The sequence below is a fragment of the Miniopterus natalensis genome, chromosome 1 (assembly GCF_054644295.1).
Source record: "Miniopterus natalensis isolate mMinNat1 chromosome 1, mMinNat1.hap1, whole genome shotgun sequence".
In the NCBI taxonomy this organism is placed as follows: Eukaryota; Metazoa; Chordata; class Mammalia; order Chiroptera; family Miniopteridae; genus Miniopterus; species Miniopterus natalensis.
The window spans coordinates 152781238-152794627 of record NC_142081.1 but is presented as its reverse complement, the minus strand read 5'-3'; the positions used below and the strand labels follow the sequence as shown (position 1 = coordinate 152794627).

Sequence of the window (13390 nt, the reverse complement as noted above, 5' to 3'; positions counted from 1 at the left end):
TCCGGGAAGGCCATCAGTGTTTGCTTGTGACATTGAGATAAAAACCTGGTCATTACTGGGAGACATGTGGAAGAGCTTCTGCCTTTCTGCAGAGGGAAAAGCAACAGTAAGTTGATAGTCCAGAAAATGAGATTGTAAATACTAGGTAACAATATACTTAAATCAAGCCTATTTTGTTACAATCTTCCAGTTATAAAAGAAATAAGTCCTGCGGATGCAGTTTGCAGCATGGTAAGTATAGTTAACAACACTGTATTATCTGCTTGAAAGTGGCTAAGAGTAGATCTTTAAAGTTCTCAGCACAAGAAAAACTTGTAACTGTGTGGTGATGGATGTTAACTAGACTTATTGTGGTGATCCTTTCACAATATATACAATCATTGACTCATTATGTTCTGGACCTGAAACTAATGTTATATGTCAATTATATTTCAACTAAAAACAATAAAAAAATAAAGATCTAAATCTTAAAAAAAAAAAGTAGAATAACTCATTAGTCGTTTTTTATATTGATTACATGTTTGAATAAACATATTTTGTATTTTTTGGGTTCAATAAGATATTAACATTTAAAAAAACAAGCCAATTTTAAACTTTCTGCAATAAATAGCCCTATTCCCAATGATCCGCCCATATCACTGTGGTAAGGAAAACCTTGGAACTCCTATCACGGAGTCAGACACAACTCAGAATACACAAACTCCAATTAGATATCAATTACATATCGAATAAGTAAATAGAAAGAATGTAAAAGTTACCCAAAACTCATGAAACAGGAAAAAGATGAGTGGGAATTTAACCTGCCTAGCTTGAAAAGAATATCATGATAAGATTCAAGATCAGGGTCAGACTACATGATCACCTTCACCGACTATTATTGTTTTTTACTTTTTGGGTGGTAGTTTTGGAATTTATGACATAGGTATTAAAAAAACAAAAACAAAAAAGGCTTAACTGGGCAGATTAGGACAAGAGAAATGTTTCTGAATTTATAGCTCCAGGCTTTATATCACTACTTATAATGCTCCTTCAATCAGCTAAGACAAAGTTCAAAATTGTTGAGATGGCACATTACTTAATGGGTGAACATATTTAAATTGCAGGAAGATTTAGAACTAAGTGTAAAAATGATTAAGACAATCAAACCAGCCCTGCCAGTGTTGCTCAGTTGGTTGGGTGTCTTCCTGTGCACTGAAAGGTTTGCTGGTTCCATTCCCAGTGAGGCACATGCCCAGGTTGCAGGCTCAATCCCTGGTAGGGAACATGCCAGAGGCAGCAGATCAATGTGTGGCTCTCACATCAATGTTTCTCCCTCCCCCTTCCTCTAAAAATGAATAAAAAATCTTTAAAGAAAAGAAAAAGAAAATCAAACCAATATATAAGCCATTAAAGAGTTTAAAACAAAAACTGAGTATGAAATTATTAAATAAAATTTAAAATGTTTCATTAAAGAAGTTACAATAAGATCTTTGAAAAGATTTAATTAGGGTAAGAAATTAAGGTAAATTTAACAGCTTGTGAATAGATTTAAAATATAAAACTTTAATTAACATAGGTTTAATTTTTAAAAATCAAAGTAATCTATAAAGAGCTTCCTCTCTGGCTATGATGGAGCAGCCATTCAAAACCAATCACCCTCCTAAAAACAACTATGAAAGTAGATAAAATATAAGAAACAACTGTTTCAAGAGTTCTCTCTGATGAGAGCAACCAAAGCAGCCAGGACTTAAGGAGCCAAATCCTTGAAAGGAGGAAACTGCACGAAGGAAACCCAGCATGCCGTGCCCTTTTCTCTCCAGGCAAATTGCACACACGAGGCAACCCTCAGAAAAAGGGAGATTAAACCCGATGGCGGCGTAGGTAACGGTGGTCCCCGCGGCCTCCCGCCACCACATCAAAATGATAACTCAAATACAGAACCGCCATCCCGCAGAGCCTCCTGAAACCTGGCTGCACAGAAGCCCCACAGCCAGGGAGCTGAAGGACCATCGAGACGGAGAGGAGGGGCGCAGACGCGGGCAGGTTGGAGCTGGATCCTGGACACAGCCGCGGGCCCACACCCGGTGCCGTGGTTGAAACCTGGGAGAGAATCTCCGGGTGGAGGTTTCCCGGAGGAGTGAGGGGCCCAACCCCACATCAGGGCCCCAGCCCAGGGCTCCAGGCTGGGAAGAGATGTCCCCACACCTTTGGGCTGTGAAACCAGCGGGGACTGTCCCTGAGGGACGCAGAGGCTGAGGGAGCCCGAGCAGCTCCTCTTAAAGGGCCCGGCGCGGACTCACTCGGACGCTCCCTCTGAGCCCACCGCTGGGCAGCAGCCTGAAAGGACCCGGGACACTCGGGGGGAACTAACCTGCCTGAAGTCGGGGCGAGAGGTGGAGGGGCGGCTTCCTCCCAGGCAGAAGGGCTGGCGGAGGCCATGGCTCCTGTGGCGAGTCCTCCCCGCACAGCCGGCAGGCAGGCGCCATGTTTGAGTTGCCAGCACCTGACCCACACCTTTGGCCCCGCCCCGTGATTACCGGAGGCCCCGCCGCTCCCCACCTGCAGCTCATCCAGGCCATTTCCAGGGGCTTTTCTGTGCAAGTGGCCTCTTGAGCCTCATGCTTAGGACTTTCCTAAATCTCTCAAACAAGCAGCAGCAGGCCCCATACGGCTTGATAAGCAACCCCACACCTGGCAGTAGTGGCAGCCTGCACTGGCTCATAGCTTGGCCTCTCCTGGACACCTCCACGCCCAGCACAAGTAGCAGCCAACTATGGTTTGCTGTGTAGCTTGTGCTGGGTGGCCCTGGGCAAGGCACTGGCAGAGGCTGACTTTGCACCTCCCGGGAGGCCCCAGGGACAGTGCACCTGGTGGTCAGACTCCACCACGCTGGGTTACAACCCTACCACATCCACGAGTGACACACTCAAGGGGCACACTCCATGAGCACCAAAGCTCCACTGAAGTAAATCCTGCTCCATAGGGGTGTCTCCAGCACAGCAGCTCTTTGGCTGTAGTTGCAGCTGGTCCTCACAGCTGATTGGCCTGGGGGTCAGTTCCTCCCAGTGACACCAACAGCAACCAAGGCTCAACCACAACAGGACAGTGCACACAGCCCACACAGGGGAGCACCTAGAAGGCCCAGCTCAGGGGACTGGGAAGGCTGAGCCATTGGACCCTACAGGACACCTACTACACAAGGTCACTCTACAAATTCCAGGAGACATAGCAGCTCTACCTAATACATAGAAACAAACACCTAGAAGCAGCCAAAATGTGGAGGCTAAGAAACATGTCACAAAGGAAAAAACAGAAGAAAACTCCAGAAAAGTAACTAAATGAAATAGAGTCAAGCAAGCTACTAGATACAGAGTTCAGAATTATGGTTATAAGGAAGCTCAAAGGATCTTAGTAAAACTATTAAGGAAACTATTGAGATCATCAATGACATAATAAAGTACCAATCACAAATGAAGGCTATACAAACTGAGATGAAGAATAATTTACAGGGAACCAACAGCAGAGTAGAGGACGCTGAGAGTCAAGTCAGCAATTTGGAATATGAGGAAACAAAAAAACACCCAACCAGAAAAGCAAACAGCAAAAAGAAACCCAAAATATGAAGATAATGTAAGGAGCCTCTAGGACAACTTCAAGCAGCCCAACATTCCTATTATTCGGGTGCCAGAAGGGGAAGAAAGAGATCAAGAAATTGAAAACCTATTTGAAAAAATAATTACAGAAAACTTCCCCTATCTGGGGAAAGAAATAGACTTACAAGCCCAGGAAGCAGATAGAGTGCCAAATAAGAGGAACCCAAAGAGGCCCACAGCAAGACACATCATAATTAAAATACCAAAAGTTAAAGACAAAGAGAGAATCTTAAAAGCAGCAAGAGGAAAGCACTTAGTTACCTACAAGGGAGCACCTATACGACTGTCAGCTGATTTCTCAACAGAAACTTTGCAGGCCAGAAGGGAGTGGCAAGAAATATTCAAAGTGATGAACAACAAGAACCTACAACCAAGATTATTCTACCCAGAAAAGCTATCATTTGGAACTGAAGGTCAGATAAAGAGCTTCACAGATAAGTAAAAGCTAAAAGAGTTCATCCCCACCAGACCAGTACTACATGAAATGTTGAAGGGTCTTCTTTAAGAAGAAACTAATGGACAAAAGAATCTGACAAACTAAATAGTTCCAGAGACATTGAAGCATACAACAGATGGTCATATCTCAGAGAGAAGAGGGAGGGGGGGTGGAGGGTGGGAAGAAATTAACCAAAGAAGTTATACTCATATATGCATAACCCATGGACACAGGCAATAATGGGGTGAAGCCCTGGGTAGGGGGTAGGAGTGAGGTGGAGGAGATCATTGGGGGGGAAAATGGGATACCTGTAATACTTGCAACAATAAAGATAAATTTTTTAAAAAACTCAGAAAAAGCAGGCATAAAGAGGCTACTAGAGGCTAAAAAGCTGAGCAAGCATTTCAGCAGTCTCTCAGTGCTGGGCAGACAAAATTTGGAAGTTTCAAGAGTACCATAGAGGAGTGGCCCTGGACACCCAGAAGGGCAATGCCCTGGCAGTATGGGCAACCCAAAAATAGACTAGCCTCAGTCTATTCAATCAAAGTGATCTGCTCATAATTTATTTGTCTAGTAGAAGAAAGTTAAATCCACTCTATGCAACAGAGTAGGTAACATAAAGAAATTTTGAGTTGTAACAAGTTTTTTTTGCTTGTTTGTTTTTTGGTTTTACCCTTTTTAAAAATATATATATATATCTTTATTGATTTCAGAGAGAGGAAGAGAGAGATAGAAACATCAATGATGAGAGAGTCATTGATTGGCTGCAGCCCACACCCTGGGCATGTGCCCTGACCGGGACTCGAACCCTGATTGCCTGGATCCTAGGTCGATGCTCAACCGCTGAGCCACGCCCGGCTGGGCTGTAACAAGTTTTTTTTATGTGCTATTTCAATTCTTAGTAGCAAATGTGTGTATAGGCATCTTATTAAAATTTGAGGCATATTAAAAAAAATCTGCTCTAAAAGATGTCATCATCCAAATTTTCAAACAAAAATTACCAGGCACTTCAGAAAACAGGACCTGCTATTCAAATAAAACAAGAAAAATAGAAATAGAATCACAGGTAATGCAGATCAGAGTAATCAGACATTGGCATTGAAATAACTGATTAATATATTTTTAAAAATAAATGAAAAAATAGACTATTACCAAACAACCAGAATCTATACTTAAAAAATTAATAGATGAATTTAACAGCAGTTTAGATGGAGATTAGCAAAGAGAATTAGTGGGAGACTGGTATGTAGAAAACACCCAAATGAAAGTGTGGATGTAAAGTACCACCTTGTAAAAGAAGCACAAATCCCACACTGAAAAAGATGAAAACTACATTTTAAAAAGCCTCATAAACATATGGGACAGGACGAAAAATGTCTGGCATGCATGTAACTGAAGACCTAAAAGGGGGGGGGGGAAATGGAGCAGAATCAATATTTGAAAACATACTGGCCAAGCTTTTTCCAAAACTAAGGAAGGTATCAAGGCACAGAGTGAACATGTTCTAGGATCACCAAAGCAGGATAAGTACAAGAAAATCACGCCTGGGCACACAGTAAAACTGCCAAAAAACAAAGTGATCTCTCAACAGTTGTTTCTACCCCAAACTGCTCTAGTGTTATCACATTTACAACACTGTATTCAATATTGGAAATTGGAAAAGTAGGAAACCATGCAAATATTAGGCCCCAGGAAATTAAAGGTAAATACCTTACTTTAATTTTTAATTTTATTATTTTTTAAATCCTCACCCGAGGATATTTTTTCATTGCTTTTCAGAGAGAGTGGAAGGGGGAGAGAGAGAGAAGAAGAGAGAGAGAGAGAAGGAGAGAGAGAAAGAGAGAGAGAGAGAAAGAGAGAGAGAGAGAAACATCAATGAGAGAGGCACATCGATGGGTTGCCTCCCGCACTTGCCCTGACCCGAGCACAGGATTGAGCTTGCAACCGAGGTATGTGTCCTCGGCTGAAATAGGAGCCGGGATCCTTCAGTCTGAGGGCTGATGCTCTAACCACTGAGCCAAACTGGCTAGGGCACAACCACATTTCAGAAGTGTTTGAAAGAGTTTGGCTTCACTCCGATAGGATTTATTTTTTAATTCTGTCGCTGCTAGGTTCCTCACTAGTATCCCAATACTCTTTCTCAGACAGACAGCAGGGCCTTGGTAATTCATGAGTTATGAATCAAATGATTAGATGGATGTAACCAACACACACCATTCAGCTGAAGCATATTATACCAAAACCCAAACTTTTTAAACTTCTAATATCAATATGGAACAAAGCACTACTCTAAGCTGAAGCAAAAAATATATAGTAATAATTACAAAACACAGAAAACATAACACCTCAGCACCATATCAACCTCCAAGTGCTCCATCTCTAGTTAATACAGTGCGCTGGGTTTAGATGACTCACTAAAAGTAACTGCCTCCAAGTAAACGTTAATCCAGTCTTCCCTATGGGCAAACGCTTTCTGGGCATAGGTGCTGCTCTCATGATTAGCATTATCTTTTTTGATATTTAAAACACCTAAATCCCTTCAGGGCCGGTGTGGCTCAGTTAGGTGGACATCTTCCTGTGCACCAAAAGCTTTCTGGTTCAATTCCCAGTCACCTGCCTGGGTTTTGGGCTCAATTCCCAGCAGGGTGCATGCAGGCAGCCAGTCGATGTTTCACTCTCACATCGATGTTTCTTTCTCTCTCTTCCTCTCCCACCCTCTCTCTGTAATCAATAAAAATATATTTTTAAAAAATTTATGGTATATGTATTTCAATAAAGTAGCTTTTTAAAAAGCCAGAAACAACGTGTTCATTCTAAATACAGAGAAGTATTTACTTATTTATTTCTTTTATTTAAGAAATATACAAGAACATTTTGTGCCCTTTCATGTGCTGTCTACCAAACTTTAACATATTGGAAGCTGGTGTTCACTTGTGCTATTTTTATATGTATCTCAGAATAAATCTTCTCTTGGCATCTCTGTTTAATCAGAGAATATCATAAAATTATCAGATAAAAAAACAGCACAAAAACCTGAAACTATTTTTGACTACTTGTCTAGAAATAAGATTTTCTTGATACTCTACAACTAAAACAGATGCAGAAATAAATTTATTTCAGAGACCTTTTGCAGCTACAAAAAACTTTTTTCCCAACATTTTTGGGCTCATTAAAAATACTTTGTTTTCATTGACTAAATTCCTACTATATAAATGCTATAACACATAAATAATAATAAATACATTTTTGAGTATTGGAATTGTGCATTTATTTTTCATTTTTAAAAAGATTTCCGTTGCTAAAGCAAAAGAAATCTAAAGTTTCCTAGACCATAGATATGTGGGGGGGAAATGTTGTACAGACAAGTAACCTCACAGCGTGACCTGACCATAAATTCCAAACTGGACAGTCATGATGGGTAGTCACTGCCTAGGAATATATGACCTTTTTAGTTAAAGGTATATCTTTGCCTTAAGCAAGCTCTGATCATAGTGCTTGTGCATCTAGGTTAACACACCTTTGAAATAAGGGTAACCACCCTCAAGAGCGCACATATTCTTATTAACTGTCCTGTAATCCCATCCCCACCTTGCTTTCTCCCACCTTCCTGTAATATTCCTATTTTTCTCCCACCTCATGTAATCTTCTTATAAATTCTCTCCTTAATGTAAAATGCATAAAAGAAACTGCAAAACTGTCCTTCTCTGGAGCATTAAAGATCTTGCTTCCAGGCAATTGTGGAAAGTTTTGGCTCAAATAAACTCTTACAATAATTCTCTACAGCTTTGAACACTCTTACATTGACAGGTGGTGCAAAAAGATCAAGTTCAACTACATTTTTACTGAAAGGGTCATTAGAAACAAGTTCAGTTTAAAAGAACACCTTACTATTGTTCTCGAAGGCTCCCAGAAGGCAAATGGTATTTTATTTAGACAGCAAAGGGTTAATTTGAAAAAACCTTTTAAAAAACTGAGATGTTTCATTTCCTCCTTTCCCAACATTTCATAGAAACACAGGGTGCTCTTTCCTTCGTCTTTCCTGTTGACTGGAATCCAAAAGTGATGAGTGGTCTCCCTGTGGCTGCTGTGGACTGTGAGATACCTCATTAGAGAAGAGAAGCCTCATGTGGCAAAGCAACAAGATAGAAGGAATGTGGAAGGAATATATTCAAATTATAAAAGAAAGTTTATTTAGAAAGTTTCAGAGGTAGTAGAAATGAGGCTGCTGGACAGCGTAGGCCCAGGAAACAAGTTACAGAGGCAGAAGCTGATTTATATTTTTAAAGAATCTCTTTGTAGAGAACTGACTGATGCTCATGGTTAAAATCCTCAGAGTGGGCACATAACTATTTATTACAATATTCTCTACATTTCTTATATATGTTTAATATATTCTGGTTATAACATTTCATGGAAAACTTTTCACTATCACCTTTATTAACTGGCCAAAGCTAACACTAAATCATATATAGCTATTTTTACAATAACCTATCAGAATAAAAAATGTGTTAACACAAAGGGTTTGGTTTATATGGAAAGAAAAAACAGTCCACGATTTCTGAGAATCCATATGGTGTATGGTCAGCTCAGAGAGCTCTGCGTCTAAATCCCACCTCTGAGTTTCACTAACTAGATAGTGACCTTGATTAAATTGACTTACCTAACCTACCAAAGTGTAATCATCTTTATTTCCAAGGAGTCTGTGAGGATTAAGTATTTAGCATACATAGTTCCTGGCACAGAAAGAGCATCCCACTGGTGTCTTTATTACTATCAGTCACAAGTATTAGATTTTGAGAATACTTCATCATACTTTTGTTCATTTTTTAAAAAACATTTATTTTTCAATTTTTCAATTACAGTTTGCTTTCAGTATTATTTTGCATTGGTTTCAGGTGTACAGTATAGTGATTTAACAACCTCTATGTACTTACACTTAAGCACACTTTCAGCATAGAATAAGGGCAATATGAAATTTCCAGATCTTCAAGAGGCTTTACTCTGTTATGAGAGAAGATGGCTCACACAGCGCTTTCCAGTAGTTGGATGAAACAGCTCGTAAGTGTATCTAGTTTTTTTCCTTCTCACATCTGGAAGTGCCTACTTAGGAAACTTGAATAACTCAATCATAGAAGGGAATGTCCCATAAGAAAATCAATTAATTATCATTCTGATTTGTACCTCAATTTTCTGTGAGTTTAGTTATTATGAATCAGGAACTATGAGCCCCATCAATAAAAGTACACAAATAAGATCCAGGTTCTGGACCCGTATAGGCTAGGCTCAGCCCCTTAAGTAGCTTGATCTTACCTCAGTACTGCTTAAGAAGCACCAATAACTTCTGCCTGAGCAGCAAGTAATCATTTGAGAACTAATTCAGACATAGAAACAAACAAAAAACGTGTTTTCCATGGCTCTTGAGGACAGAAATTGGCATTTAAAACCAGTCAATCAGTCCTGGCTGTATAGCTCAGTTGGTTAGAGCATTGTATTGATATTCCAAGGTTGTGGGTTCAATCCTCAGTCAGGGTGCATACAAAAATCAACCAATGAATGCTAAACAATTGGAACAAATCGATGTTTCTCTCTCTCTCTCTCTCCCTCTCCTCCCCTCTCTATCTAAAATCAATAAATAAACAAAAAATTAAAAATCAATAAATAAAATCAGTCAATCAGATTCCATTTTCCAGTCAGCCACATAGAACCTTCAAAGTCATGCCAACATAAGAATGTCCAACCCTGTAGAAAATTTTTATGATAGTTCGTTTGAGCCAAATAGAGGATACACCTGGAAGCAAGCTCTCAGCAGCCTGAGAAAATGCTCCAATGAATGGGAGTTTGCTGTTTCTTTGATGCATTTTAAATTAAAAAAGATTACATAAAGGTGGGAAAAGGAAGGGTACAGTTGGATTACACTCACAGGATAGTTAAGATTATGTGCTCTATTGAGGGTGCTTCCTAGGTGGTTTGGCTTCAGAGGGGTCTGAGAAGAGGTATTTCAAAGGTGTGTTAACCTAGATGCTCAGAAAAAAAATCAACAGTGCTTGCTTATGGCAAAGATAAATCTTTTATTTAAAACGTTATATATAGCCCTGGCTGGTGCTGTTCAGTGGTTAGAAGGGTCTAGGTTTCAGTTCCCGGTCAAAGGTATACCTGGGTTTTGGGTTTGCACCCCGCCCCAGTTGTGGCACATGGGAGAGGCAACCACTGGATATGTCTTATACATCAATGTCTCTCTTTCTCTCTCTCTCTCTGAAAAGGAAAAAAATGTCCTCTGGTGAGGATTAACAAAAAACAAAACAGAAATTATACTTAAAAAAGTCATATTCCTGAGGCTTGATCCTCACCAGGACCTGCCCAGTTAGGAATTTATAATCAGCTGACTCTGTGAAGTTACTTTTCTTAGACCCCTTTTTCATCCATAGTTACCACTGCCAAATGACAAACAAACAGCTGAACAAACTGAAAAATCAATAGCTTCTCTTACATCTCTCAGAGAAGTGAGAATGTGGGGCAAATGGCTTCCCCTAAAATTAGAGAGACAGGTAAATATAGAATCACAACTTAACAAACCAGTTCTATGGTAGAAAAACCTGAGTTGTAATTGACACCCTGCTGGAGGCTCAGAGTGGACAAGTCTAGGAGCTAAAAACTCCAAGGGGGTCTCCTTCCTTTCTGAATTTTACCTTCTGGAGTTCTACAAGGAAGTATCAGAGAGTTATCCCTTTGGGTTTCCTACATGTGAAATAACCGTTTTGAAACAAGCCAGAGCACTTTGTTCTTAATAAATCTTGCCCTCAAGAGGAATTATTTACTAGATCCTAACCTATTGAGGTTTTATCAGAGCCTAACTGACCCAGGAAAAAGGAAATAACCAACTCCAGCTAGCCATCGTGTCTAATCTAAGATTGGGGGTAGGGGAAGGCAGGGGATAGGAAGCACTTGTGAAGTTGTAACCTAGGAGCACAGGTCCACTAAAGACTAATCATAGGGCTACAGAAGGCTACCCCTTTCCCCACCCCTCATCTCCATGTAACTAAAGGCCTATTTACCAGAGTTCTTTTTATCGAGTCCATGTCTGGCTTTCAACAAAATTTAAAAGGCATACAAAAATGCAAAAAAACCCACTCAGTTTGAAGAGACAGAAGAAGCATCAGAACCAGACTGTATGCCAGGAGTACTGTAATTGTCAGACCATGAATTTTAAGCACCTGTAATTAATATGCTAAGAGCTCTGATGGGGAAAGCTGGCAAGATGAAAGAACAGATGAGTAATGTAAAGAGGGATGGAAGTTCTAGGAATCAAAAAGAAATGTTAGGGAATAGAATGTTAGAGAAATAAAGAATGTCTTCCATGGGCTTATTAACAGACTGAACAAAATAGAGAAAAAAAATCTCTGAGCTTGAGAATATGTCAATAGAAACTGAAAGGAAAAAGAAAAAAAAGACTGAGTGAAGGGGAACAACATCCAAGAAAGGTGGCACAACTACTGTGGGACAGCATCCACATAATGGGAATACCAAAAGGGGAAGGACAAGAGAACGGTACAAAGGCAATATTTGAAGCAATAATAACAGAATTTCCTCCAAATTAAGGGCAACACAAAACCACATGTCTTAGTCAGCTTAGGCTGCTATAACAAAGTACTATAGACTGGGTGACTTAAAAAACAAACATTTATTTCTCACAGTTGTGGAGGCAGAAAAGTACAAGACCAAGGTGCTGGCCAATTCAGTTCTGACGAGGGCTTGTGTCCTGGTTTGTAAATAGCTGTCTTCTTGCTGTATCCTCACATGGCAGGGAGTGAGAGCAAGCTCTCATGTCTATTTTTATAAGAGCATGACCCATTGTCTACCAGGCTGTTAATACCTGTTGATACCATCACATGTTAGTTAGGATTTCAACATGTGAATTTTAGGGGAACACAATCATTCAGTCTATAAAACCAAAGGAAACTCAAAGAACACCAGGAAGAATAACTATCAAATAAACTATACCCAGGCATATGTTCTAACTGCTTAAAATCTAAAATAAAGAAGCCAAAGGGAAAAAAGACCTTATCTATAGAGGAACAAAGATAAGAATTACATCCAACTTCTCCTCAGAAGCCATGCAAGCTAGAAGAAACTGCAGTGAAATATTTAAAGTGCTGAGAGAGGAAAACCACTAACCTAGGATTCTGTACTGTACAAAACTACACTTCAAAAGTAAAAAAAAGTAAAGACTTTTTCAGATAAACATACATTGAGAAATTTTCTTGCCAGTATGCTTGCCTTGATAGAAATGTCAAAAATAGTTCTTCAGAACGAACACAATTTTTGTAGATCAGAAATTACAGGGCAACCACTGAAAAATATTTTTTTAAAAAGATGTCTTATTTTTGAAATACATATAATTTATATGCTAGGAAAGAAGAGAAAATAGAATCACATGAAATGTTCGATTAATCTGTCAATGGCAAAAAAAAAGAGCAAAAGACAAAAATAGGAACAAAAAATTAGCACAATCAATAGAAAGCAATAACAAATATGGTAGATATTAGTCCAGATATATCAATAATCACTTAAAGCATCAATGGTCTAAAACAATTATTAAAGATTGTAGTCAAAGTGGATCAAAACACAAGACCCAACTATATGTTCTCTAAAAAACCCACTTTACATATAAAGACACTTATAGAAATAAAAATAAATGGATAAAGAAAGATATACCATGAAAACAAGAATCAATGGAAAGATGGAGTGCCTATATTAATTTCAGACAGAGAGGACATCAAAGCAAGGAAAATTATTAGGGATGAAGAGGGACATAATGTAATGATCAAAAGGTCAATTTTCCATGAAGACAGAAAAACCTTTAGTGTATATGTACCCAACAAGCACACAAAATACATATGGCAAAATTTATAGAACTACAAAAAGAAATAAATGAAGACTTTAACACTCCTTTATCAGCAATGGAAACATCCTCCAGATAGAAAATAAGTCAGAACATAGTTGAACACAATAGCACCATCAATCACCTGGATATAATTGGTGCCTATAAACCATTTCTTCCAACAACAGCAGATTATACATTCTCCTCAAGCTCACCAGGACAGACCACATTCTGGGTCAGAGAACGCATCTTAACAAATTCATGTATTTCTTTATTTGGGGGGTGAGGGGACAGCAGAAAAGCAGGCACCCACTACCACAAATTATGCAGTCAAGTTTCCCACATTTGGGGAACTTGTAGGGGTCAGCACAGCTGGAGTGCAATGGGTGAGCCTCACCCTGGGAAAACCACTTTCATGATCATGCTATCTACCTTGGCAGGTAT

The 13390-nt window shown here is 39.4% G+C and overlaps 1 non-coding gene across 1 annotated transcript; it reads right to left on the bottom strand.

Annotated features, from left to right (window-relative positions):
- Nucleotides 1-13230: 13230 nt before the first annotated feature.
- On the bottom strand, nt 13231-13390 carry LOC148094447 (U1 spliceosomal RNA). The gene has a single exon (XR_015713667.1). It is a non-coding gene; the product is annotated as a U1 spliceosomal RNA (small nuclear RNA).